This window comes from Apteryx rowi, unplaced genomic scaffold, assembly GCF_003343035.1.
Source record: "Apteryx rowi isolate R43461 unplaced genomic scaffold, aptRow1 scaffold_23, whole genome shotgun sequence".
NCBI lineage: Eukaryota > Metazoa > Chordata > Aves > Apterygiformes > Apterygidae > Apteryx > Apteryx rowi.
Window position 1 is genome coordinate 4,529,033 of NW_020448641.1, and position 15,762 is coordinate 4,544,794.

Sequence of the window (15,762 nt, forward strand, 5' to 3'; positions counted from 1 at the left end):
CGGGGCACCCAGCCCTCCCCCAGGCCGAAATCCCCCCGCGGAGGCGCCTCTGGCAGCCCCTTCGCGGCCCCACTCCGACCGCAGCTTTGGGCTTTGCAACCCCAACCCCGAAAGCGCTGGGCAGCGCGGGAGCCGGTGGTGCTCGGGCTGTAGGTCCTCATTGTGAGCCCCCAAATTATCCATCTGCCCTATAATTCCTGGCGATTCTTAAATGGCAGCATGGCAGCGTGCCCACGGGGAGCTCTGCCTTAGTGGGGATTGCAGAATTGGCAGCTAATGCGTCAATACTATCTAAGATTTGCAGTTACTAGACTATAAATTTTCTCCTATGTACCAAGCACTACTAAATGCACACTTTGTATTCTAAAACTTAATTTGCCATCATTTGGCCTCATCAAATATGYATGTCCTTTTATAAATACTTGCGTTTTGTTATGCAGGCTCTGCGTGCGAGGCAGGCTGCTCTACTCTGTGAAGTGCGGATTCTGCACCGTGCGGGTCTGCACCTGAAGAGCAAGGTATTAAAACTGACGCTTTTCATTTGCTTCATGCTTTCTGGTGTGGAGAAATATATTTCACAGAGATACTTATCCTGTATGAAACCATGGTATTCAGTGTGGGTGAACATACCATAAAATTAGAAAAGCTGATGAGACTGAAGTCTGTAAAGTTTAAGCCCATAGGCAGGCCTGGCGACTGCTCAGGACAGCGTGGAGTGTAAGTAAGGGCCTTTCCTTCCAATAATGGCGGTCAGAGTGCTGCAAATTATTTTTGACCAGGAAGGACTATGAGAGCAAACAAAAAGAGTGAAGAAATCATGCAAGGGTCATAATTGTGCAGTAAGACAATAAGCAGATAGAACTGCTTTTAAAAAATGCAAACTTCTATAAGATACCTAGATAATAAAGACTTACCTGCAGCCTCAGGGGAAGGAAGAAGCCTGGTAAGGAGCAGCGTGCTAGGAGTGCTAGGAAAGGGGACAGTACATTAGATGTGAGTTTGCGATACAGGATGTTTTTGGATGAAGATGATAATGTAAGGACATTATGTGCTCCACATGTCCAGTTAAAATTCAGGTGTTGGAGCAATGTGGGAGAAAGCACTTAATTAAAGTACTTCMATTCTGGCACCACATTCGTAATAAAATAGCAACAAATAGGAGAGACTTCAGGAAAAAGTAATGGAAAAAAAAAACCCACYCAGGAGTCTGGAAGATTTCATACATGATTTGAGGAAAATGTAAGAGCTCAGTGTTAACCTTGCTGTGCCTAAGCTAAGATATAATGGCCTGTGAATACCAGAATGTATTAATCCACAGAAGGAGGAGGAATCTGACTGGTACATTAGGTGTAAAGCTAGAAACGTGAGGAAATTGAGAAGGATAGTTTAATAGATTACTAGGAGAATATAGCACATAACGAGGTGTGTTTGCCTGCAGGGCTGTCTCTTCACAGAGAGGCTACATCCCTTGAAAAGCCTTTAAAAAGTCTTAGAAACAACGCTTTTTGGCAAGGCTCTCACGTCGGTTATCTAATAATCCTTCCCAACCTCTTGGATTTTAGCTAATTTGTCTTCTGCGTTATACAGATGGTGCTTGCCTTAGATAAGTTAAATAGCTAAYGAACGTGAAAGCCATTGCTAGGCTTTTCAGGGAGCACGAGGAGCAGGCTCCGTGCGCGCGGTGGCTTTGGCCCCGTGCAGCGCTGGTGCCGGCTGAGCTCCCTGAAGGTGCATGGGTTCACGCTCTCACATCGCGATTCGGAGTTAGGGACCCTTTACTTTGCGGCTCTCTAGAGCCCTAGCCTGGGGTAACACCGGGAAATCTGGATCGTAACTTTCCGTCTATGGCAAATGCAGTGGCCAGGTGAAATGATTAAGTTCCACTGGGTAAAAACTGCTGTGCACTGAAGGCTACCAATAGCCATTACTGTGCGGGGTACACGGTGGCGTGCTCTCATTTAAAAGGGCAAAAAAAAAAAAAAAAAAAATTCTTGAGCTCTTCAGCATTGAGTGTTACTGCTTTTGGCCCTGGGCAACTCACAGGAGCCGTTCGTAAAGTAAATAATTTAGATGAAAAGTTTCATAAATTATGGAACTATGAAAACAGTATCTCGGGTTGAGGATTAACTTGCCTGAGGAACAGATAAGGATAAATCAGAATGAAACCACTACCAAGCTTGACATTTAGTATTAGAATTACTTTGCAAAGCTATTTATATCAGCTTTAAAATGGTTTCAACAAGAAATGAGATGTGTGAGGTGAACAGGATGGGACGATGGGAACCCAAGCCGACACTGCCTCATTATAGGAAAGAAGAATTGATTTGGCTATCATAAGGGTGTGTTACATACTTAGAGTTTAACTCTTCAGAGAAGATTTTTGAACATTGCTAAGCAGAGCAGAAAAATTAAAAATGCACAGGATAGTAAAATGTAATATATATATTGGTATCTCTGGAAATCCCACATGGATTCCACTTCCCTTAGGGTAGGTCAGGAGTAACTCGGGTCTTAGTTTTCCCTGATGTAATTGGGACCAGAACCTGGCTTTTGCACCTTTCCTCAAAATCATGGGCACTGAAAATATTTTCCAGGCAAAAATGGGCAAAAGCTGCCYCATCCTCGGACACCCTGACATATTTGCAAAGTTTGGTCCGGCACCTCAAGTGACTTGACATGCAAAGCAGGACTTTACTGCATATCCTCCCAATCGAGCTATTGCTCAAAATGCAGTTTTGGGGTAGTTTTGGTAGAGTTAAGCTGCGTTACAGAATAAATGTGAACAAGAGGTGTGGCTGTGGTGGTAAGGCAGTTAAACCTACGCAGCAGTCTGCTGTAACTCTCCAGTATTTTTAACACTGCTAGATCTTGATAATGAGTAGCTTTTAGCTTAAGGCTTTACTACTTCATTTTGTTAAATCAGATTTCAATAATTCTTTGGGTGAAATATCCCTCCTAGATGTTTCTAAATCGTTTGCTGCTTGTTTTTGCATACTGCTTAAAAAATTTAGTATTCTTTTTTATGTGTGTGTATGTGYGTGTATATATTGTGTATAGTATTTGATGTCACAGTTACAATGTTGTAATAACWCATTTTGGTGTAATACGATGGAATGCATAAAAAGCTTCTGCTGAGTTTTGATATATATATATTTTTAATGGTACCCACCCATGAAGTGGGCATAATAATCTATTTGGTCTTCTAGGTTTTTATCTTGCTTTACTAGTACATCAATGTACAATGAAGAAAGCACTTGAAAATGTACTGTGAAAATACAAGTAACYGTATAAGTATCAACAGTTAGTTTTGTTGGACTAATCTATCTCCTAGGTGCGTTGCCAGTGTAATCTTCTAAGGCTTTTTCAGCATTAGAAAATAAAGTGAAACTTAAAGACGATTTATGTTTGTACGTTGAAAATATCTCCCTGTTACTGAAATAAGAATCTTCCAAATGTAATTACTAAAAATTGTTAAGTCATAGTATTTTAATAACCTTTGTACAACTTTAAAGATTACAAATAATTGTGCAACAGCAGATATCATTAAGTTGCATTTAACAATAAATTTCAGGGTTTCGGATTAGGTACTATAAAGGCTGTGCTCGTTCCAGACAGCAAGTCTCAGGAGGAACTTCATTAAAGGCAATGTAATGTCTTCCTGCTGAATTTGGCATGCTAGGATCTAAAAACCATTGAAGTGGTATCTTAAAAACTTTCCTTCTGGATGGGTTACCGAAGCTGACACCACGCAGCTATAGCTTTCTGTTCCCTACTTCAGCCCRACGTGTGGCGTGGGAGATGTGGTCCTGTGCGCATGGTAGTATGCGAAAAGGGGAGAATATTTCTGTTTGGAATAACACATCAGGAGTTACGTTATCCCAAAGGTGCATTTTTCTGAGTACCCGTGTGCCCGTTTTGAGGCTAAGGGAAGCTGAATATGCAGGTGGGCGTTCATTCCTGTGAAGGCTATTTAGGCCTTAAGGGCGGTGAAAGCCCCAAGGCCTAACTCTTTATTTGAAGTCTTGCATTAAAACACTGTAGGAGTTTGGACAGTCTTCAGTATAAAGTGCAGCACGTGAGGTTTCAGTGACATTTTTAGTGTTGTCCTTCTGGCATCAAGGCTCTTCATGCGGCAATTGAATAGGAGGAAGGAATTAATTTTATTGTGTGATGTCAAACTGAAAATGAAGTTCCTCCTAGCACATCCTTCGAAGAACGCTCAATGGCTTTGGGGCTGGCCTGCCATCCGCCTTATTTCCCAGGGATATTTTTGAACTTCCTCTGCTGATAAATATGTAGAGTCTGTTTATATTTCATCTACTTTCTGTTGGATAATACTTACAGATTTTTCCCCCTAAACAGTTGTTACTGGAGAAATTGGTATTATGAGCCTTGAACTTGCTGTGCTAGCAGTTTTTTAATTTTGACCTTAGCAGACCACATGTGCATTAGTTATCAAAGAGAGGTTTCTTGCTTTCTAAAAGGGAATTTTATTTCCATGCTGGAGAAGTTTAGCAGGTGAGCTGTAACTGCGTTCTGTCCGGAGTGTAGGTTTAGGTGCAGAAGGCTTCATGGCTTAGGTGTGACCATCACAGAGGATCTATAGGGCATGAAAAATGGAAAGGCTTTTGCACAGCTCTAAAAGTTCTCGTCACCGGGATGCTGCTAAGCTCAGCATGAAAGTCCTAGCATCTTTTTTTTTYCTTCTTTTTAATTAAAACTCTCCTTAAGAAATACAATTCAGAGAAAACGGAGTTGATATTAATTACTTTAAACACTTTAAGGAATTCCTTTTCAAAGGCCTGTGCAGGATTTTCTTGCAGCGTTGGTCTGCTTGGCTAAATTTTAGTGATGTCTTGCTCTGCTGGAGTTGGAGTTGTTTTTTTCCCTGATGTGAATATGACAATCCCACTTTAATTAGATGGGAGAAGTTTTCACCATTCCCAGGGATCATGGTGCCTAGCAGTCACAGAAGCAYCTCTGTCAAAATAAATAAAGAAAACATCCCAAAAGCTCTACTAAGAAGCAGTAAACTTAAAAAAAATAACCACAGAATCATTTGCCAGCATTGCAATGACTTGCCTACTTATGTTACAGCATTTAGCCACCAGATGTCAGTTATTTTGTGCACCGCTGTGCTGGGGAAAAATATGCCGTTGGTACGTAAAGAATAAAAAATGGTAAGGTGATGTATGGGGCATTGTTGCTGTTTGTCGTCAGGAYTGATAACCACCTTCTTTCTGTGTTTCGCAGATAAGAGAGATTTGTATTTTATATGAATCTTAAATGTCAGCAGAAACATTTTGAAATTCAGTCTGTAAAAAATAATTAATAGGCTTACTAAATTCTCAAATGGTTGAAAGCACACTTTATGGAAAGGACAGTTTTATTGTTATGGACTGCAGAAGCATTAGAGATACTTTAACCAGTGGCTTAAATATATATTCATCTTCAGCTAAGGTTGAAAGCAGTGAGATGAGTCAAAAAATACTGCAGGACTGAAAGCAAGGCRGATGTATGTGTAGAGAGGGGAAGGCCCACTTCTAAATTTAGAAAATAGCATTCACTGATAGAATTGTGTCATTCATCCTCATTTTTTCAAGTCTTCAAAGAAAAATGTAAATAAAGATAAGTAGGTAGATGGGGATATATCTCTAATGTGGAAAAAGAACACCTGGGACCCAATTTGAAACTGTTTTTCCCAATGCCAATGAGCACAAGYGATAGCAGGGAGCAGGATGAGGCTGGTTATTGCCCAGCAGTGAGAGCCAGTGGTTCGTGATCGRCCTCTTGCTGCTTAAGGAAGGTTTTCCCTGCCGTTACCAGAGATGCTAAGTTGACAGATGCCGTCCCTCTTCCCCTCCACGGTCACAAAAGCCTYGTTCGCCTTTATTTATCCGTCTGTACCCAAAGGCAACGCCTCTAGGAAGTGGAAGTTTAATTTTCTGGATTCGAAGCAGAAAGAGTGGAAATTGAGTAATTTCCTAAAAGGTAATGATTTGTCCTTTTTTTTCCCCCAGTGGTAGTAGTTGTTTTTGTGTTTTAAATGTGTCTCTTGCCTACGATTTGAGCTGGGATGGCGTCATGGAGGGCTCTCGTGCAGGTTGGAGGGCACCAATCCGTTGCTCAGAGGGAGTGATGTGGGGTAACTCTGCAAAGTCTTTTCACCTTGGGTTCTCGGGAGCAGGTGCCACCGCGGGGTCTGACCCTGCGCTGGACACCCCTCGCCAGCACAGCCTTGGGGAYGGCAGGGCCTCCATCCTTTGAGCTTGGGAAAAGACCCACGTTTGCCCTATATAATATGGTACCAGGGTGAATTCAGGTGCCGTATCACCTGCCCCAGAGGTTTATTTAGAAATTGGATTGCTGGTGGCTTTCTCTCTACAGCGCATGTCCGAATTTTGGTCCCAAGTCCCTCAAGCCCCAGGTTTCTGGATGGCGATTTAGGAGATCTATATTTTCCTTGGACTTCTACCGCCTTATGCCATATGGTAGTATAGGTAACTCGTGTTAGCACTGTCACTTTGTTGTCCTCGACTTGAAAAGCTCTCTGAAATCCACGGTTGTGAATGACTCCGAGTAAGCTGGTRCAGCTGATCGTCTCTGCTGGCCTAGCTTAGCTCCGTACAAGTATCCTGTGTGAGAAATATAAAAACAAATTCAAAATCAAGTGTTCCTACATAAAGGAAGGAAAAAAACATAAAATTGTGTGGTTTTATTCTGATTTGCTTTTATTATCAAAGTCTAGTTTATAACACTGAGCCATGCAGTGAAGTGAAGTATTTTATCAGCATWTAATTTGTTCTGTCACTTAATGAGAAGAACTCTGAAATGATTTGGGTTTATAAATTATTCCAAAACTGCGAAGTCACTTGCTTTGATTATAAATGTTTTGGGTCCTGAAAGCGTTTTTCAGGATTTAAACCTGCCAGAAAGTTGCAAGTCAGAGAGCTTTTCCGTGTGAATCGGGAGCCGCGCTGTTGAAGTCTGGAGAACAGCGGTGAGACTGTCGGAGTCCTTTAAGAGCATATGGGAGGAGACAAACTGAGAGAAAAATGAGGTTGCCAAGGGCTGGGGGCTTTCCACAGGGAAAGAACCAAAACAAGTTACTGATTTTGAAAGAAATCAATCGATTTGGCTGACAGCCTCGATACCCAGACTCACCGGGGCCCTCGCGTCCGGGTGCTGATGCTCTCAGCTGAACTGGTGTTGGAGCTGAGCTGCCTTGCAGCCTGTTTGGTACCTTATTGCACCAAAATTTTCTCTCTCTCTCTTTTTTTTTCCTCTGCAAGAAAATATTTCCAGTGGTCTTAAGAAAGTTATTTAAATAAAATTGCAAAGCTTTATTTATTTATTTATGTGCAATTTTCCAAAGGGCTCCCATGACTGGTTTTGGTGAGGGTTTGTTAGCAGCATTCTTGAGGGTGAGAAGCATTAACGGAAATTTAGTACTTACCAAGTTGTACAATGCCCTATTTCTGAAACCGCAAAGCTCCTTTTGCTGCCCATTAAAAATAGGTATAGCTCAATAGCATTATTTATAGAACGAGTCAATCTGGAATCCATTTTTCACATTTCTCTGTACTTGTGAGGCACTTACTAAAACACATGATATCTCCAGAACCACAGTTTGGTTCATCAGCTGGCCAGTTCTGGATAGTGCTGTCCCGCTGACAAATATTTTGTAGCAGAATAGTTGTTCTATACCATTATCTCCATAAAACATTCATATTTTATTTATTGTTGTTTTGCAATATCTGGGTGTCACTTTTATGAGAAGCGATCACTGCTTTCCTAGAGTGCTTGTTTTGTCGCTTATTGAAGGCGTTTTTAGGACTTTTTTTCAGCATTATTTTTTATATTAATATAGTTGTGCTTAGAAACCATAAATGGGCTTGGAAGCCATATCTCCTAGCCCTAAGACACACTATTAAGCTTTTATTTTGGCGTAGTCCCTGCTGCAGACATATATTAAGGAATTCATAGTTTACTTCACATAAGAAATGATCCCCTCCAAACACATCGGTATGCTCTTGATGCCATCTCAGTCTCCTGGGCGTCTGAAGGCCTTGAATGCATTAAGAGGCAAAAACAAGTTATTACATTAATCTCATGAAATCAAAGATTCATTTCTTTGGCTCAAGGTAGAATAAACGAAAAAAGAAATGTAAGAGAAGGAAATGCATTTCAGTACTTAGGAGGTATTTTTGCTGGAAATGGTTTTCGATTAGATGCATTAATCCTGCTAAATTTGGAGTTTATAGGTCCTTGCAAAGTATTTTATAGGGCATTTTCTGGAGGTGCCTCAGTAGCTCTCTRTAATGTTAATATTCTATCTCAAATTTTCTGTCAGTAGGAACTAAGCTTTTTGGGTTATCATTAATAGTCATAAATCTGTCCTTGAAAAGCTGGCTGCCAGCTGTGGTCAAATTTGTGTCACTTTAGGTTTCTTCTGTGCATTTATTTCAGGAAGTGGAGCTACAGCTCCAGAAGTGGCGTGTATCTGACTTCAGTCGCTAGATCCTAGGAGCAGGGAATAACTCTTCTTGTACTTGTCCAGAACCAAGTTATATATCAATAAGCACAACCGCTGGAAAATAAAGCCTCATCGTATCTCCCCTGATCACTTCCGAGCTGTGCCTGGCCACCCTGGGACATGCYGTGGTTCCAGCGAGGAGAAGGCTTCCTGCGTGGGCAGAGCCTTGGAGAGCAGCTGCCCTCCTGTCTACCCAAAACTCGCCCTCCACGAGCCCTCTCTGGAGAACATATGTCCCCTGGGTGAGGAAGAGGAGGGTCCCGGCCCCAGCCCTCCCTAGGCACCCACCAGGTGGTCGTCATGCCAGGGTGAATACGGGTCACCTTGTGCATTCGGCTCACTCGTGGGAGCTCCGTCAAGTGGGATGTTTTTTCAGCTCCTCAATGCGAGGCCTGAAAAGGTGAGATTTGAGCCCTCTGCAGTTTACATGCAGGAGGAGTAGAAGGTTAGTTTGAGGCATTCTCCATTTTTCATGCAACGGAAGTCAAGTAATATCTCCACTGGACAAAAAAAATCTATTAGCTTGCCTTTTAGCTTGCCTCTGAGCCACAAATAGAGGCTATCTAGTTTGCTGTGCTAAATGGTGCCTGTACGTTGCAGACGAGACAGAGTGTGAGACAGCACGTGCCGACTTTCTCTTGGTGCATTCATCATCACGCAGAGTTTGGGGGTTTCTTTCTGTTTTTTTTTCCATGAAAATTGCGTAGAGAAAGTTCTGAGATTTTTGTCTTGTTTGTTTGCTGGCTGTAGTCTGGCTGCGCGCGGCATAAAGCATGCGCGGATATCTGCGGTTGGGATCCTTCCAAGGGAAAAATAACTTCACTGAAACCAAACCCAGGCAAAGCCCGTAGGAAGTGCACAGTCAAGTCCAGGGAGTCAGTGACCCAGTGGCTGAGGAACAGATTTATCTTGTTATTATTGTTCTGGATATTCAAGTATTTCTCTACTGGGAGCTGGTCAGTCCCAAGCACAGCATGGCTTTTCTTTCTTTTTACTGTTGTAAAGTGGGGTCTTAATGCAGTTACGAGATTACTGGGCTAGATCTTATCATGTTACAAAAGTTTTATCGCAAACTGCGGTTCCTGGGAGGCTGGCGAAAGAATGGAGCATGTTCTATTTCATGTAATAGTGCAAATCAGTAAATCAATAAAAACTCTGTTTTAAATTTCTTTGGAAGTTTTTGGTGCAAGTGTTGTTTTTTCAGCTGTGATGCTCTAAAGATATAAGAGAGGACGATAACGAGCTTTAATCCATTATGAAAGGGCATTAGGCCCCATATCAAGTATGTGCTCTGCATATAAAAATATATATTATTAGCAACAGAAAACAAAGCGTAGCCATGCAGAAACATCTTCAGAGTGATGGTATCTCGTAAGCTGGTTAGGAAAGATTTATTGCATTTCTGTGTAGTTAAAGAGCAGATGACAAGGATGAATAGTACAGTCTAAGCCTTAGATTAAATACTTATAGAGAGGGTAGATGACTTTAGAAAAAAATGTTGCTTGATTTATGCAGAATAAACACTTTTTTCTAAGATGCTGAAAGCCATATATTCCATCAGAAAGGGTTTGCTTAATTAGTTGTAGCTAGAATTACCTGCAGGAATTTTATCCACCGATACCATATTACTCTTACAGGAGGTAACTAATTAGCAATTTCTTTGCAACACTTGGGCCTTTCTGGGTTCTCCACTCTGTGAACTCCTGGTCCCTGCTCCGCTTTGGAAGCGGTTGGCAGTCTCTCGCTACATTAACGGGCTCCACTTTATCTGCTGTGCTGTTATTTAAAGAATGTAAGTTGTTGAACATTTATAAAAGTTATTGCTAAGCTTGGAACACTTTTTTTTTTTTTAATATTGAAACAAAACCACAGTTGTGATTTGGCATCAATGAATAGTTTTTGTTGACTAATTTTTGTTTGAATTTACAAGAAACTTTAATGACAGACTCTAATACTCAAACAGTTTGTCTTTTCAGGATGCAGCTGTGTATGTTTCCTTTCACCCACTCAGCAGCAGATGAAAGATGAAATGCCCTATTCATGCAAAAGTACTTACACAGTACTTATGTACAGATGAGATACATTTTTCCATCCATTTTAATGCATGTCTCRTGGAGAAGGTAGCATATATGAGTCATAATGAAAAATTTCAGATGATGGATTTAAGATAGCAAAGTTTATTAAGAAAATTCAATTKGGAGGTGGAGGAAAATCCCTTTTCRATCACTAAAAATCAGGTGAGCAGCTGTTGGTTTATAYGTGGCTCTAAAATTGTCACACTAATATTGTGTTTAAAGCAATATTWAGTATCACATTGACTGATCCCCTTCAGAAAGACTGCTTATTTATCAAACCATGAAGGTATATCAAATGAATTCTAGTAGCTACCATTTTGTTGCATTATTGCATGCAAAAACATTCTACCAAACCACAGGATAAACAGCCACTGAAGGCACTGTGTTATGCATATTCTATTTATTCATTATAATAGTATTCATCCTTCAAAAGCATCCTTAAGTTAGCAGCTGATCTTCCACAACCCACGAGATTTAGCATTTTATACTGTATATATACCATTTGCACAGTGGCRGAAAGTATTAAGTTTCAGATGGTGGGAAGAATATGTTTCTCGCTTTAAATCAGCTTGAGGTAGCAGCTGCTAAAATCAAGTAAAATCAAATGTGTAAAAAGAACAAGATGGTAATCAGAGTAACATAGCTGTTAATGCCCACTGTTCTGCAGCGTGCCGAAGCTGAAAATGCTTGGCAAAACCACTGGAAATACACTTACAACATTTTTTCTCTCATGTGCTGGTCCTGGACCAGTAGTCAATGCTAAAGGCAAAGRCCCATGCTTAAAATAACTCTTCAGTGCTAAAGGATGTCTTCCTGCAAATTCAACTATGTTACACTAGCTCTGCATCTCTTCTTAGAGTGAGAGTGAGCTGGTGCTCTAAATGCAAGAATTACTTTTCTCCARCACAGTGAACCTGTGGTGTTCATCTTGCCTAACCTTAGAAGTGTAGGTGGTGGATGCCTAGATCTGAGGTRGTCACTCTAACCTCGCTATGTAGCCAACACAGAGAAATAGGCACTCCCAGGGCATGGTTCACGTTTAGACTGGCTRCGTTAGGATGGCTCCTCACCATCGTCCAATGTAACATTGCACACAGATCTCCGGCATCTGGTTTTGGTCCGAGGAATTTCAGCTTTTCTGACTTCTGGGTTTCTTAGGTGGATCTTTATGGGTGATTTTCAGCTCGAAGACATATTTGTCATCATCTGTTTGCAAAAACAGCACTGTGGAATGGCCAAATGGATCCTCAAAATAGTGCTAGCCTGGGGAGTCAAGCAATATTTTAATAGCCTGCCATCCAGTTAAAATATTATGAATCTGCTAGATGAAATTTAGATAGTTTGGTTTGAGCATACCCAGGAAACCTGAAGACATGTTTTTGAGTGAGTTCTGATTGGTGCAGGCAGATACAAACATTATTTGAGAATTAGCCTGCAGAAGCAATGTGCTACTAAAAAAATATGTTAATTCAAAGAAGTTGAAGGTTTTCAAGGATGCATTGGATAAACCCCTGAGCAACCTGGTCTAATGCCACCGCTGACCCTGCTTTGAGCTGGAGCTGGGAGAAGACACCTCCTGAGGTCCATTCCAACCTGAATTGCTCTGTGACTCTATTATTGTTCAGAAACACCGCCTTCTCCCAGAAGCAGCCTGGCAAGGGTTTCCCAAGCAGCGAGGGGGGCTCAGAGGACCCATAATCACTGTATCCTCCGAGGTTCCCCCAACCCRTACCAAACGTGGCGCTCGGCTGCGGACTTGGAGGACGAGCAAGATGGGCAGGTTGCTTTGGTGCAGACCTGACCACACAGAGCAACTTCCCTACCGTCAGAGAAGGCAAAGGGAACACGCGCGCGGTCCTTGCCAAGCCAGGCTTTGCACGAAGGGGAGACCGTATCTCTTTTGAACGAGTCGCTCCAGAAGAGCTGTTTTAGTGAATTGCAGCAGTATCTGTCCAGAGGCTCAAGCAATGACAGAGACTGGGAAGGCTGGAAATAAAGCAGGACAGGCAGCTGTCAGATGGAAATGCACAATGAAAAATAGTCTGCCTTTGGTAAGTGAACGCTGTCAATACTAGACCAATTCTTTGCCTCTGGAGTTTTCTCAAAATAAGTACTTACCTATTTTTGATTACAGCACGACTGCCGGGCATGTGGGAGCTGTATTTAAATATGATAGTCTTTCCCACCTGCCAGCCCCCAACCCCATGGATTTTGCTGCTTAAAAATATCCGGAGTGGAAGCACTTCATAACAGAGTCAGCTTTCATGTTTCATGAAACTCTCCCTCTCCATTGCATTAGTCCTTTTAACAGGAATTTTGTACATCTGTGGGACGATAGTGTTATGTATTCCTTAAAAGAGCATACAGGAAAGAATTTCTATTACTGTAAAGTAACGCGGTACCCTGTGTTGGTAATTAAACTTCAATGACTGTTTGATCTTATTAAAAATGTAATTAAAAAGATTGTGGCAAGGCTGGTTTTATCACTTCTACTGCCCGTACCTGCAGCTGCGTTTTGGACGATCCCTTTGCCTTTACCGTGAGCCCTTCAGTCTGTTTCCTCTTGCTACATGCAAAAAAAAAAGTCACATTCAGCTTGAAGAATATTAAATCTTTCAATGTGGGAATTTACCTTCTATGTCTATTTTTATCTGTAATTTCTGATTTTATTCTGAATACCAGAACTTTTCAGTCTGGCTCCAGATTTGTGGGAAGTGAATCTCCATGGGCTGAATGGAATGGCTGCATCCGATTAGCTCCRGTTTTGTGGGATGACCTCAAGGACAGTGTAAGATATATTGGGAAGCTATTCGCAATATCTGTGAGAATAGTAATAAAAAAAAGATATTAAACTTTGACCGTGCATAGTGATTTTTGAAACTGCGCTAAGAATGGCTTTCCTGTAAGGAGACATGCACTGGTGTAATTTATGTAAAGATGCAGTTTTTCTACAGTGTGCAATATTTTTCATATTCAATATAAATCTGTCAGWGTTTCCGTAGCAAGACACTATGTGAGATGAATAGAAACTAAGTGAAGTGAAAAGATGAATTGCCGGAGATGTTACACATCACAGGCAACGAACTTTTATTAAGAGCTGAAAAGCTACTGTACTGGAGGCTAAATTCTGCTCCAAGTTATCCTTATAAATACGTGAGAAGAGAATTTCGCTGTGTTTCTGGAGGGGAGGAAGGACTTAACCGTGCTGGTGTGCAGGTGCTGCCAGGGAGGAGCTTCTGGAGAGACCTCATCCCTACCTTCAAATGTGGAGGAACCAGGCCAATATTGTCCAAGCTTTGATGCTGGGTTAGCTCTAACTGGGAGACCGTAAGGTAGTTTGGAGTTTACTGGCAGGCCTGAGCTTTGCTCTCTTTGGATCTGTTTCAATTTGCAGTCTGAAAACACTTTTTATTCTGCAAGTAACACAACGAAATTATGGGTCTGATTCTAGACTGATTTAAATCGGGTTGAAATATGCAGATAAAGCAGTACAGAAGTGGTTCAAATTTCTGATATTGTTTTCCATTGCAAAACAGTTCAATTTAAAAAGGGGCAATATCAAGCTTGATAATTATTTTCAAGGCAAATCAAGCAATGACGACAAATCAGACCATGCAATCGTGGCGCGTCCGGAGCGCGCGAAACTGTGCCTACTAATTTCTAGGAGCCTGCGTGAGACTTCAAAGGTACGACCGGGTTTCGGGGGAGGYGTTGCTGTGCTGCAGCTCGTCCGCCGTGGTTTGCTGCTCCCCTCCTTTCGCCTCGCCTCCCGTACTCGGATTATTCAGGCGGTGCTTATGCCCTAGTTAAGTGGTGATTCAAGCCGAGTAGCTCTTTCCTGAGCGTTGCAGGACAAATAGTAAAAGAGGTGGCTCGTTATTTGATTGAAACTACTGCTGTTGCTCTGGTTTTGGTGGAGTTTGCTGGTTTATGCAACTGGAGGGTGCAGACTGCTCCGTGCCTGCATTTCCTCTGGACGGACCCTGAGGAGTAAGGAGTGGAGCCCGCCTGGATTAGGTTTTGAGAAGGAAACTGGCTGTGTTATTGGGTAAGCCACAGTTATGTAGGCAAGATTGCTGCTTCAGTAGTGATTCAGTGGGTTTTCTTTGGCTGTAAAAGACTGCAAAATTGGGCCCTTTAAAGAATATCTTACACTTGAACAACTTTTCAACAGTTGTGCAACAGGTTGAATGTGTACTTATGGGCTATAACCATGCTTTCTAGCTTTTAAAATATAACTTATTATTTTTTCAAGTGATTGCCTTAAAACTCTGGGGGTTTTTATATCCTTTCTTGGGAGTTGCATTTTATTTTTTATTTAAAGCAAACAGAAGAAGCTTTATGCAACTTTGGTCTGCAGGAGGTTGCTGACCTATGTAATGAGTCATGTAGCTTTGCAAAACCACTGCTACTGCTTTTTTTTTTTTTTGCCCTTTTTTTTTTTTGCAGGGAGGTTGCGGAGGTCAGTGATTCCCCTATTATTGACCTATCTTTTTTTTGGCAGCTTCTTGGGTTTCTCTGAAGTAAATAGATATGAGTTCAGGCAAAGTTTATTTCCAAAAATTTCAACTTGATGAGCCCAATATGTACAATAAGCAGGAGGGACAGAGAAAATCTATGATTATTGCCCTCTTTTCCTGAGCTTGCTTTCTTTTTCTTAGGTCAGACTTTTATTGCTTGTACTGTTTATTTATTGAGGCGGTGCAACAGGCATGCTGGCAAGACGAGCTTCCTCACACTGCTCGCGCAAGTACCTCTGCTTGTGCTGAAGAGACCATGCCGAGCGCAAAAACCATCGTTCAGCCTTGACTCATTTCAGCCCTTATCCTTTCCAGTAAGCTCGATAGCTAGGCAGTGTAGGTGATGGTAAAGTTTTGCGGGGTTTTTACTTGTCGGAGGYCATAAGCTCATCTCGTGCAGGATGCAGATCTGCTGTTGTGCAGTGAAAAGCTGCCGCTGCCGCTGCCGCTGCGGGCCACGTTGCAGCGGGTGGCCCGGAGACGGGAAGGGGCGGCTGGGAGCTGGGATTACGTGCTGGTGCTGCACTGATGCTTAATATCACTTTTTTTTTTTTTAATATGAAAATTTTATGAAGGCTTCAATTGAGCAGCCTCGCTCTGCCCTTTCGTGTTCCCGTTCCTCTCCGTGTGG

General features: G+C 41.9%; 1 protein-coding gene across 1 annotated transcript in view; it reads left to right on the plus strand.

Moving 5' to 3' along the window:
• The first annotated feature begins 469 nt into the window (after nt 1-469).
• The window catches only part of CHST15 (carbohydrate sulfotransferase 15), a 39,240-nt gene continuing 23,947 nt past the window's right edge, over nt 470-15,762 (plus strand). Inside the window, exon 1 of the mRNA XM_026065651.1 lies at nt 470-518. The gene's annotated coding sequence lies outside the window, so the exon portion shown is untranslated. The remainder of the gene's footprint in view (nt 519-15,762) is intronic.